A 12,746-nucleotide genomic window follows, 5' to 3' on the forward strand; every position below is an offset into this window, starting at 1 on the left:
TCAGGCCCAAGCTAACCTCATGAAGTTCAACAAGACCAAGTGCAAGGTCCTACATCATGCCCTACATCAGGGCAGTCCTAAGCATCAATATAGGCTGGGCAGGGACTGGCTTGAGAGCAGCCTTGAAGAAAAGGACTTGGAGGTACAGGTGGGCAAGAATCTCAATATAGGCCATCAGTGCACACTTGCAGCCCAGAAAGCCAGTTGTATCCTGGGCAACATCAAGAGAAGCATAGCCAGCAGGTTGAGGGAGGTGATTCTCCCCCTCTACTCCACTCTGGTGAGACCCCACCTGGAGTACTGCAGCCAGTTCTGGAGCCCCTATTACAGGAAATATAGGAACATGATGGAACGTGTCTGTAGAAGAGCCACGAGAGTGATCAGAGGGCTGGAACATCTCTTCTATGGAGACAGATTGAGAGAGTTGGGGTTGTTCAGTCTGGAGGAGGGAAGGCTCCAAGGAGACCTTATTGTGGCCTTCCAGGGGACCTACAGGAAAGCTGGTGAGGGACTTTTTAGGATGTCAGATAGATAGGACTAGAGGGAATAAAGCAAGACTAGAAGCGGGTAGATTCAGACTGGATAGTAGGAAGAAGTTGTTCACCATGAGGGTGGTCAGACACTGGAACAGGTTGCCCAGGGAGGTGGAAGCCCCATCCCTGGAGGTTCTTAATGCCAGGCTGGGTGTGGCTCTGTTATGATTATTAGTATTTAATAGGTGGAACGATTAATTAGAATATTAATAACTTTATTAGTAAAAAAAAAATCCTGTGGAAAATATTAATAAAACCTACTTACTGGTTCCAAACATTTGGTCATGGGCAAGGTATCTCACCAGCAGGAACATGTAGCAATTTAAACAATATTATTAAAAAAAAAAACAGGCAAAAACAAAACAGAAACAACAAACAGTAATTAAAACTGTAAAGAAAAAAAAATCAAACCGTGGGGAACATGCCAGCTTTGCTCACAAGGCGGCGGGAGGTGGGGGGCAAAGGGGGAAAAGGGGAGGAATCTAGAATTCGCTAGGGCAAGAGAACTTTTAACAGATGCTTATAAAAATCTGATGTGCTGGGTTACTGACTGCAAATCACTTTGGTCCAATATATTCATTTGTTGCATTTATAATCCCGAGAGTATGGGGTGCATTTGAATTCACGCCGTCTGGCGGTGGTGCCTGCAGGCAGACGCTGCTGCGCTGGAGGGGAGGAGAGCTTGTCCCTGCAGCTCTGGGAAGGATGCGTCCCTGGCAGGCTGTAGGCAGGCAGATGATGCGGCTGTCCGGGCAGGCTGTGTGTGTTTTGGAGTATCTTCGGTGCTCAGGCTTTGAGCAGCTCTCGCCCCTGGAGCTCTGGGCTCAGCAGCTTTTGTAGCTTCGCCTGCTATGGAGAGGTTCTTCGGGTCCAATATTCAGCGGTTCTTGATTCTTCCAAAAACATAAAACTGTCCCGGGGTCTTGGCCCCTCCAGGGTTTGTCTCTCAGCCCGGCAAGATACATCTGTCTGCCCCTGGGCTTTTGTGATGTGTTATTGCGAAGGGCACTTGTGTCTTTGTTGGTAAACTGAGGCACGGCACGGATTCTGGGTTGCAAGGTAAAGCAGGGCTTGGCTTCTCAGGCATCCAAAGTAAGGCTTGTAGCTTCTCTCCCAGATCTTAGGCAAGGCAAGGCAAAGAACTCACTCTTTGGGCTAGTATTTATAGATTTCCCAGGACAATGATAGCCAGTGGCAGCAAAGATTAAGAGATAGAAACCTGATACTTTAACCTATAGAATCAGGTTTTCCCCAAACGTCGCCAAAGGCACACACTCCTGACCCACTTGGACCCCAGGACATGTTCAGACAAGCCTGGGCAAGTGGGCAATCTCCCTGAAAACCAGACCTCCTGGCTCCTGCTCCATTGTCTGGTTCAGGGCATATCTGAGGCTTTGTCTCTTCAGGACAGGCTCTGAGCAATCTGATCTAGTGTGAGGTGTTGGAACTGGATGATCCTCGAGGTCCCTTCCAACCCTGACAATTCTGTGATTCTTATGCAGAGAAACATCAGTAAAGAAATCTCAGTCCTTTCACAACAGAAAAAAAAAATGCCATGAAAGTGGCTTCTCCTCAAACCCCTCATGATTAACAGAGAGGAACAATCTTCCCCAGTACCAGAAGAAGGATACAGCCATTGTGGAGGAATACTGGGTTCATGCCAGTGGGGAAAAAACATGAGAAAATCTATATACAGGGGAGCACAGGTACATTATTTTTTAATTAATTTGGTTGCTTGTGTTCAGGTGTTAAGCTGCACAAGGGGGCAAGGGGGTCTTGAAAGGCATTTCTGTGATATTTCACTTATTTGTGGCATTGACTGCCTTAGAGGGAAAAAAAAAAAAAAAAAACAAGTGAGAAAAAGAGGTAAAACTAGGAACAGATAAAGTAGAGGGTTCCAGGGCACAGCAGTACAAGAGACACCCAGGAAGGACAGTCTGGGAGCCTCAACTCTCATATGTCTCAGTGCAGCTGTAACAGATGCCCTGCTAAAGTTTATCAACAAAGTGATTCCCCATAAGGGGATCTGTAAAACATGTTGGGCATGGTTATATGAGTTCTGCCAGAGTGTGACATTTAGAATAACCATACTCAGAAGGTTTATCTGCATCTCATTATTTCTTGTAGCATGAAACAGGATTAACAGGTAAACAGAGACACAGACAAGAAAAATAAGAAAAGAAACAGGACAGTATCTGAGGACAGAATATAGATAAAATATATAAGCTCTATCAAACATCATATTTCAAAGAACACAAGATGGGAGTAGAAGGGGTGAAATAAATTTAATATAAAACAACACACCCGGTTCACAGCAGTTAAAATTGTTATTCCATTCTTCATAAGCAGCAATAATAAAAAGCCAAACCAATGCAAAGCTACAGTCATTTTGAAGCAGTAGGACTGAGTTTCATAATTAAAAGTAAAGCTAAGCCTTTGAAAATACCTATCATGAGAAATAGATTTTTTGAACTCTATTGTTCTCTATAATCTTCTTCTTTATGACCCAAAATTTGAAGATCTTTCTTCTAAATCCAAATTCAGGTTGGATTTTGCAGGTCTTGTTCACCTCTGTCTAAATATAAAAGAACTGGTTCTGCCCTAATTCTGGTGGGTTTTAGATATAAATACTTTCACAACATGCTTTTCAGCTTTTCGTGAGAAACACAGCTAGTTTTGCAGAGCAGTTTATTTGGAGATCCATTAGTTTAGGAACTCGCTGCAACTACTCAGAATTAATCCATTCATAGATGTTTTACTGCACAATTATATTGTCATTGAGGTTGAGGGGTGATTTTGAAATTTCTACACAGGTAAATACTAGAAACTTTTTAATTACATAAAGAAGAGAGATCTAACTATTCCTCCTCCAGAGCTATCAGTGGCATAAGAGGTCTCGTTTTCCACCTTAAGAATTAGTCTGTTCAGAAGTTCAGTTCATTCAATGTATTTTGTTGCCATGTAGTAGAGATCACCAGAGGAAGCAGTAATTATATTGATCTTCCCAGGATGAAATCAATTCAATCTCCAATCTGCTTTTGTCCTGGTCACCAGCTTTTGAAACACAGATCCTGTTCTTGTCTTCAACTGAGTCATTAGAGACTACAGAAAGACAGCAAGGATTGCTTCTTGTCTTAGCTGTGATGGACTACTGGGATGCATAGCTCCAAGGGCATATCAAATACTTATTGAATGGCTATAGTGGTAATTATTTTCTGTTGAATCACACTCTATACCATGTTCATACATGAAATAAAATAAAGAATTTTACTGATTTCTCACAGGCTGTTTCTAAATTCATGATGTCCCTGCACTAGAGTTGATCATTTTACAGCTTACATAGACTCCTAAAAAAAAAGAAAAAAAGAAAAGGAGGGTTTTTTTTAAGCCCACATCCTCAGGAGATGTTGTATTCAAGTTAAAGATGGCAAAACATGCTCTTTTCTTGATTTATAATAGTTTTATTTTTCTGTTTTTCATGATGATGGTTATAGCAAAACAACCACATGCAGAGTTAAAAGTTACAAAAGCCTCAGTTGCCACCCAGATTTACATCAACTTCTGCTGCTTTTTCCCTGTGTGTGAAATAAGAAGGTTATATACCTCATTCTCTAGGAAAGATAAAAGATGGAAGCAGCAAAGTTCCACCAACCTGAGTTGGTAAAAAGCTGGTAATACAAACCACCTTTCATCACTTAAAATATGAAGACAGTATAATACATTGCCCAGCACGACTCTGATCTTCTTTGCCAGCCTCAAGATAATATAGTCACAGAAAAAAAAAAGAATAAAAAATAAACACAGTAATGTTCATACCTAAGTATGAAATCAGTATGAATTTTCTACAGCTGTGAGTCATACAGTTCTCTATGGTGGTTTGAGATTACCCCCAACAGAAAATTGCCAGACCAGCTCAGTTGACAGCAAATGAAGCTGCATTTACAAGCAAAACTATAATCTAGAAATATGAAATGCAATGAATATGTACAGAATAGACTATATTTACATGTATTTACAATTTATAAACAATGCAAGAACCCCCCTGGACAAAACCATGAGGTTACCAACACCATCCTCCCTGCTCCCTTCCCTCCCTCCTGTACATGGGACAAGAGAAGAAAGGAGAAAAGCAGAAAGTCGCTTGTTAGTACTTAGCCACAACAAAGCAATGCAGCCAAGGTCAGCAAAGCCAGCAGAAGCCAGAAGCTAGTATCTGCTAGAGCAAAGGAGTTGAAAAAGACAAAGAGTTAGTGTGCAAACCTAACTTTATGTTAGATATCTGTCCAATGGGATTATTTAGACCTTATCCCTATTTTCCTTTTTACATCCTATGGTAATTTATTTACATTCTATCACTTTCTGTTCAAGATCTGTGGAAAATTCTCTAGGCACAGCCTAAAACTATCACATTCCTCGTTCTGTCATGGGGCTACATCTTGCAAGGATATCATGTCCCCATCAAGAAGGAGAGCTGGCAATGGGTGCATAGAGGTGTTTGGAGATAAGAGGCAAGGTATCCCAGTAGAAACAGAATTTAAAAGGCCTAGGAGCTCTGTACTATGAAGTTTTGCAGACCATGAAGTCTCTATCTGTCAAAGTTAGAAATCCTAGTTTTTATTAACAGCAGTATTAAAATAACTTTACAGTGTAAAACAATGTATTTTAATATTTAGTTTATTTTGGTCCACAAACATGACCAGTTCTCATTATTTTGTCTCTTTAGTCCATGTGTATCTTCACATTTCTTTGTGTTGGAAATCACAGTTTCAAAACAGATAGGAAGCAAAACTGCATTATTCCATCAAAGCAATGTACAGCAGAATTTCTTTTGTCTGTCGGTTCTGGACCACTAGATATGAAGAATAAAGAATCTGTGTTGCTTTCATAAAATATGGAATTCAACTTCATTTATTTTAAGAAAGAAGGCTTTGAAAGATGTCACTACCTCACCCAAAAAAAAAAAAAAAAAAAAAACCACAAAACAAACACAAAACCAAAAAGAAAAGAAAAGAAAACAAAACAAACTAAAAGAACAGCAGCAACGAAATGATAAACACAAGCTCTGCAACTACTTGTTCTATATCTGATCTAATAATCTAAAATCATAGGCTACCTTCATATGGATTTTCTTTTTCTTTATGAGACAATATTGTACATATAGAAAACTCTTCACACTATCTTATTTTCTGTCAGAATTAATCAGATTCAGTACAATGACTGAACAACTTCCCTATCCTCTACTCTAATTGTCACTTAATTCCTGCCACACCAAAAGATTCTGGCTCCATGGAGTCACTGGGACTAATAGTTCCAAAACCCCTCAAGTTCTGTTAACTACCCCCTGTGTATTTTCAAGCAAGTACATGGGTCAAACATCTAATAATACCTCTAAGTGTATTATTTAAGAATGTTATATGTCTTTTCAGATTTTATGATATATCATGCATAATAAAAGATCTTTACGTGAAGATTAAAGGAAATAATTTCTTCTGGGAGTTTCTGAAAAAGATTAAGAAAAAGATAGCTGAGTATTGATCGCAAAGTAAGACAATGTATATCAATATTCTGCTTTTAAATCCAGGAATGGTTCCAGCATGATTACTTCATTTGCTACTTTATCTCAATAAAAGGATTTGTATTTACTTAAAAGGCTATAATTTAAGGTTAAATAAAGCTTCATCTTCTCTGACCAGGTTGTCTTTGAGTCATTATATCATTAAGTCAAGAGTAATTTTTTTCCCCGTTAGAAATAGATTAAACTATTATAAAGTAATATTTCAAAACACAACTAAAGACATTTGCTATAAATCAGACAATTCTTGGCTACCTCACAAGAAAACTGTTGCAGCACAGATCATTATCCCCATTTTTAATTAATATTTATCAGAAGTAGCATCAGTTTGGCTTCATATAACACTAAATTGCACTAGATAGTTATTAAAAGAAATTTTACATTTATATTCAGCAGAATAAAAGGATGAGATATGTGTTTAATTTAAGGATTTCTGTCATATATTTGTCACAGAAACTGTGCTTCATCCTTTCACAATCTCTCCATGAAACAACCTGCTTTCAAACAAAGAAGATAAAAAGGAATAAATGCATGCAGTCCTTGTACCATATTCCCAAGATTCAGCCACTCAACCACATACAACCACTCCATTCAATTTCTTTCTAATCTGGAATTAGTCCATCTAAACAAATAATTTTCCTCCCAGAATTTTATCCTGCCATCTCTGTTTGAGAGAGAAAGCACTTTTACAGAATAAATTTTTTCTGCAGCCATTATCAGGACAGTTACTATGAAAGGTGATTTATGAAGTGCAGTTGTCTTGACGTGAGTGCACCTCAGGCTGGTAGGTATGAGTTAGCATACAGAGATGTTTATCTGAAGTGAAGACTGGGTTACATTTGGTGGAATCTGCTTTTAACCCAGGTTACATACCTGAAATGAACTCCAAATAAAGTTTTCATGCAAGCAGCAGCAGCAAAACAAGTGCACTTGCAACTGGGGAATGTTGTCTCAGAGTTTACAAAGAAGAAATACTGAAATGAGTACCAGTATTCAGCTCCTCAGATTTATATTCCTTATAAATTTATCTTCTCCATTCTTGTGAAAATCTTAGGTGCAACTTTACTTCTGACAACTGCTCACTGTGTAAGATAAGCATTTATCACTTTAAACTTCATGGGCATCTGTCATCTTGGCCAAAGGTGGGCAGGGTGAAGGGCTAATACTTACTTTGTCCTCACACTATCACTTAAAATACCAGCATTTTCTCTTTTGAAAAGAGAAGAGACTAGGCAAAATTACATTCTCCATTCAAATCCATAGCCATCAGATATGCTGGTTTGAAATTCTGTCATGTCTAAAATGTTTGTCCCCAAACACATATATACATACACATTAATTCTGCACAGAAATTTTCACCATACCAGGCTAATTGATTGAGGCTTCACTAGAAAGGGAGATTTATGAATCATTCTATAAAGATATAATCCTACTAAAAACACATATTTGAAAGCCTGAAGAAAATGCCAGTTAAAATAATATTGAATGTGGAAATATCCCCTTCTAAAAGCCAAAAAGCCACCTGAGAAATTCTCAGTGGTCTGGGTCTACTCTAGGTCTGCCTCTATATATATGTTTTTGTAGTGTATATTTATTGTAAAATCTTAATCATAAGTGATAGTTCCCAAACTAAGCTGCATTTTAATTAACCACCCAGTTTTCATGGAAAGTTAGAGAGCCAGATTTACAAGATTGGCAACTGACATTTTTTGGGGAAAAAAAAAAAAAAGATAGAGAAGACATGCTTGGTATGTCTGATCCTCTTCACATTTCTCTGCAAGTTTCTCTCCAGTTATGAACTAACACAACATTATATCACAAAACACACTCTAGAAATAAAACCTATCACTCATGAAAGAAGCTGGTTTTAAAATTACCTGTACTTCAAAGGTAGCTATGCTTCTTGGTAACGATTATGATGGAGAGGAAGAAAAAAGGATGTTGACAAGTATTGTTGCTGACAGTATAGGGGCACATTATTAATTACCCTCTTTTTAAGTGACTGGATTTATGGGTGTCAGAATGATACCACTGCACCATACTTCATAAGTCAAATACCAGCTCAGACAAGTTCTTAGCTGGCAATAGTATGGGAAAGGAAGTTCCTATTAAAACAACTGCATTAGCACAACAATAAGTAACATATTGTAACTGCAGTCCTGGATATACTCAGAGAAGATACAGCTTTACCTTTAGAAATTAACTTTAAAAATAGCAGTTACAAGCATGAGAGTAAATGTATTTGGTTTGGCAGAGCTGGAGTTAATTCTCCTCAAAGCATCCTTCTAGTGCTATGCTCTGCAGCAGTAGTTGATAACACAGCAGTGTTTTGGCTGCTGTTGAATAACTATCCAGGCTGTGTCTTTTCAGCATTTCCCCACCCCAGAAGTGGGCAAGATCTTGGGAGGGGACACAGCTGAGCCAGCTGACCCAGACTGGCCGAAGGGATATTCCATGCCACATGTAATCAGCTCAGATATAAGAATGAAGTGAAAGAAGGAAGTGGGGAGATTTGTCCATGGTGTCTATCCTCCTAAGGAATCACCAAGATTAAAGAGCCCTGGTTCCCAGGACTGACCATTGTCCTGGGAAGTAGAGACTAACATCTCTCCCTCTGCTTTCACTTCTGTGCAGTCTATTGCTTTTGCTTATTATTGTTATTAAATTGCTTCTATCTTATTACTGGCTTTTGTTATATTTTTCTCCTCTCCCCTGTCCATTTAAGAAGGGGAGTGATAGAGCAGCTTTGGTGGGCATATGGCCCATAGGCCAGAGCTAAACCACCATATTAAACAGATGAAAATCCTTACATGCTGGGTTTAAGACTTCTACTGCTACCAAAAAGATGTATGTAGAGATTAATTTAAGGGATTTCTGTTTCTAAGACTTTCCAAAAGATTTAGAAGAAAAGAGACGTGGATTTCCTCTGGTATATCCCTACAGAGACTCGACTCTGTTCTACGAAGAAGTGAGAATTGTTATGTAAGAAGAAAGAGAGAAACAGGCTGTGAGAGGAGTCAGTTTGTAAAATTATTTCAGATCTTATGATTTCAGTCACACATGAGGAGTTACCTCTTACCTAAATTGAAGTAGGCACATTCATGGTTTTTCCAGCCAATTCCATACTCCACCTCCAGTGCCAAGTGATTACATTGTAAACACTAAACTTCATCCATACCAAAAATATCCTATTTCCAATTTTCTTCCTAAGAAATTAATTAGTTAAAAATGTGTACATATATATTTAGAGGCCTGTATCTGCATCAATTTCTCCTCTAATGCTACAAGAGGAGATGTGCAAGACATGCTGCTGATCAGCAGGGACTCATCTTCCCCATTGCTCTGTAAAACATGCTGGAGGAGTGCACAGCACTGTCTCAGTACAGCTAGAGGAAAGGAAAATGTTCTCTTTCTATCAGCCTTGCCTGCCACTCTAGATCTTACACTGCTATTACAGCCCTCTGAATGGCCATCTGTGGTAGTTTTAGGGTTTTCATCCCACCACACCATCTGTGCTCCTACACTGTTTTCAGTGTTCACATAGTGTTGCTTCATAACAGTAGAGTAACTGATAGAGAGCAGCTACCTTAAGTATGCTTTGGAAGGCAATTGGAGAAATCATTAGACCACACTTTTTTGTGGGTGTGTGCAACTACCCTGAGATTAAATGATCCTTTCCCATCTATTTCCAATAAACAAATAAATAAATGTTAGTTGGATGATCCCACCAGCCATTCAGTGATTCTAGAAGTAACCATTTTGAGTAAAGGGTTGAAAACCAACAACAACTAACAGATGCAGCTGATAATAAAACAGAGGGACTGAGCAGCAATTCAGGATTGTGCCCTCAGAGAAGTAGTAGCTACAAGCAGAAACATCATATTCCTGTTTTGGTCAGCAGACTGCAGTAGATGGAAACAAGATTTTAAAATAAATCAATATAAGAGATATATGCCACTTGCAGCAAAGGGGTGTCTTTGTCACACCTGCCTAGATGACTTACCAGCCATCAGCACTTCTGTGTGAGTGGTGCAGCCAGACCTAAGGCAGTTGTGCCTGTGCCAATTTCAACCAGCCACAGCAACAAGAGCAGCTTAGTTAATAAACTATAGTAAAGCTACAGGGCTGTGACAAACTCCCTGTGACTTCTGGGATTTTTGAGCAAAGCCACCCACCTTGTTAACCACATACATTGTTCATAATATGCATTGCATTTTCGTGTAACTAAGTGCAGTGAGATCAGACGAGGTGAGCTGTTGTCAGAAAGACATTCTACTACTTCCCTTCAAATTTGCCATTTCCTGCATTACAACACCAAGCAGTAAAACAAAAAAGAAATGAGTGGGTAGTGGTACATCTACTTTATATAAGCCAATGGTTTCCTATCCAACCAAATGCTGACACATCACAGCTGAAGTCGAGTTTGTAGATTGTAAATTCAGAGTAGAAAACACAGGAGAGTAAAGTCTAAATGCTTGAATGTGTAGTTAGCCAGAGCATCCATAGCAGATTATCTTAGCTTCAAAGCTAACAGAAGACATACAGGAATAAAGAGAAGTCCTAAAATTTTGTGAGATGACACATGAAGGTACTGCTTGAAGGAATGTGGACCAAAAGGTAGATGACAATGTCCTAAGTCCCTTGTAAGGACTGAGCAGTGACCTCTTTTCTCAGAATCAGCTGCAGAAGATGGTGAGCTACTGTGTTAAAATCTTCATATGTGCTTAGGTTTGAAGACCATGTTCTTTCTTTGTAATTTGTCTGGCTGAATAACTTCTGGAATTTTAGTCTAACTCTTTTCAGAAGTATTTATTTGACTTCCCCTGTGTTTGGTTTTCTTGCAAATGACTCTTCTCACTTTTGACTTTAAGATTTCTTTATTTATTCTTAATACAATCTTTGAGGTATTACAGCTGTCACTTTCTTACAATTTCCCTCTTTGGAATATACATTTCAGACAATGTTTTCCCCTTATTTCAAACGTGTCTTCCTCCTTTGTTTTGGTGAAATTCCCAATGTTTTATATACTCAAGTATCTAAGTATCTTGATCTGGCTGGTTTCATTAGCTTTGTGATTTAAATTTATTCAGGTTTGTTCTTCCAAAATCAGAACTTTAGTTACAAATCTAGTTTTACTTGATGCTTTACTTAAAAATCCTTGTGATTGTGTTTTTCCAACGTTATTTTGCATCATCGATCCTCTATGATTTGTTCATTTCTTTCTAAAGCTAGACTACAAATACCATCATCTCTTCTGACTGGTTTGGTGAAAACTTTCAGCTAACTCAACTGAGAATTACTGGGCACTAGCACTACTACTCATGTTCATTTATCAAAGTGTATCTGGGAAGTGAATGTGTCACATAATAATATTACCCCTGATGGATATAGCACTCTGATCTCATAGACGTAATTATCTACCACACTTCTATTCCTCTAGAGCAGGCAAACAGAACTAAATCTGAAGTAAGGGAGGAAGGTGGCTCATATCAATCTTCTCTAATATGCTTTTGCTCCCAACACATCCTATTTGATCCATACTTTTGATTTTTTTTCCTTTTTTCTGCCATCTTCTAGATAATTTTGTATAGTGGCACATCACTCTTGTGTTTCCCCTTTCCAGGTAGCAATAGTACATAATCTTTAACATTTTAATTCCAGGCATTGTTTTTAATACTTTAGGAGACAGAATCACCTTTTGTGCATCCTAGATTTTACTGTCATATGACAACCCAATTAATCTTTTCCTAATGAATTAAAACTATCAAAACTGATTGCTCCATATTGCCACTGTATATGATTTGATCTAGATCAGGGAGGCAAGGCTGTGCAGAAGCTGTTTGCTTTTTTTCCCCTCCAAATTAAGACCTGCAGTCTGGAAAATAATACCAAGAAATGCAGTTTAATAAAATTATCCAGAGAGAGATCATGTAAGCAACATAAATCAAAATATTTAATGCAGCATTTTAAGCTCTTTATTGTGTAAATTGAGGAATCCCGTAGCCATCATTGTTCTTCACTAGTTCAAGATGCATGGAATTTAATATACTCCTTTAAGGAAGCTCTTAGTCAATCAGTGTGATCATAATAAGATTATTTACATAAGATTGCTGAGTAGAAATGCAGAACTGGAATAGATGGGGGATGATAAACACAATAAGTATTTCTGCATGTGACTTCCTTAAGCATTTCATGGGATATTTCTGATGCAATCTTCCAGTTAGTGTGTTCAATTACATGAATGATACTCTTATGGAAATATTTTGTCTGTTGTTAATATCACAGATTTCCAGCACCAGCAAAGTGATATCCTTTATATCAGTGATCAGTATTCCCTTTATGTTGTCATTTTTGCTCACTGCAGTGTGGTTTCCAGTTTGCAGGTGAAGCTGGTTGGTATTTGTGGATACTGTCCTGGTTTGGGTTTTATTACTGTTTTTCTTAACTTTCTTGCGATTCCGGATATTTTCCACAACAAGCTTCTATTTGGGAGCAAGGTTACATATTCCTTTTTCTTGAAAATACTTTCATCATATTACAGTTTCCCACTGTTTGATAAAGCAACAGTTTTCAAGACCTAGTGTCTTTCCCTGTTGGCTTTCGCCTTGACTGTTACAGTTGATAAAGTGATTCGTTAAAAT

The sequence above is a fragment of the Indicator indicator genome, chromosome 2 (genome assembly GCF_027791375.1).
Source record: "Indicator indicator isolate 239-I01 chromosome 2, UM_Iind_1.1, whole genome shotgun sequence".
Taxonomy (NCBI): Eukaryota; Metazoa; Chordata; class Aves; order Piciformes; family Indicatoridae; genus Indicator; species Indicator indicator.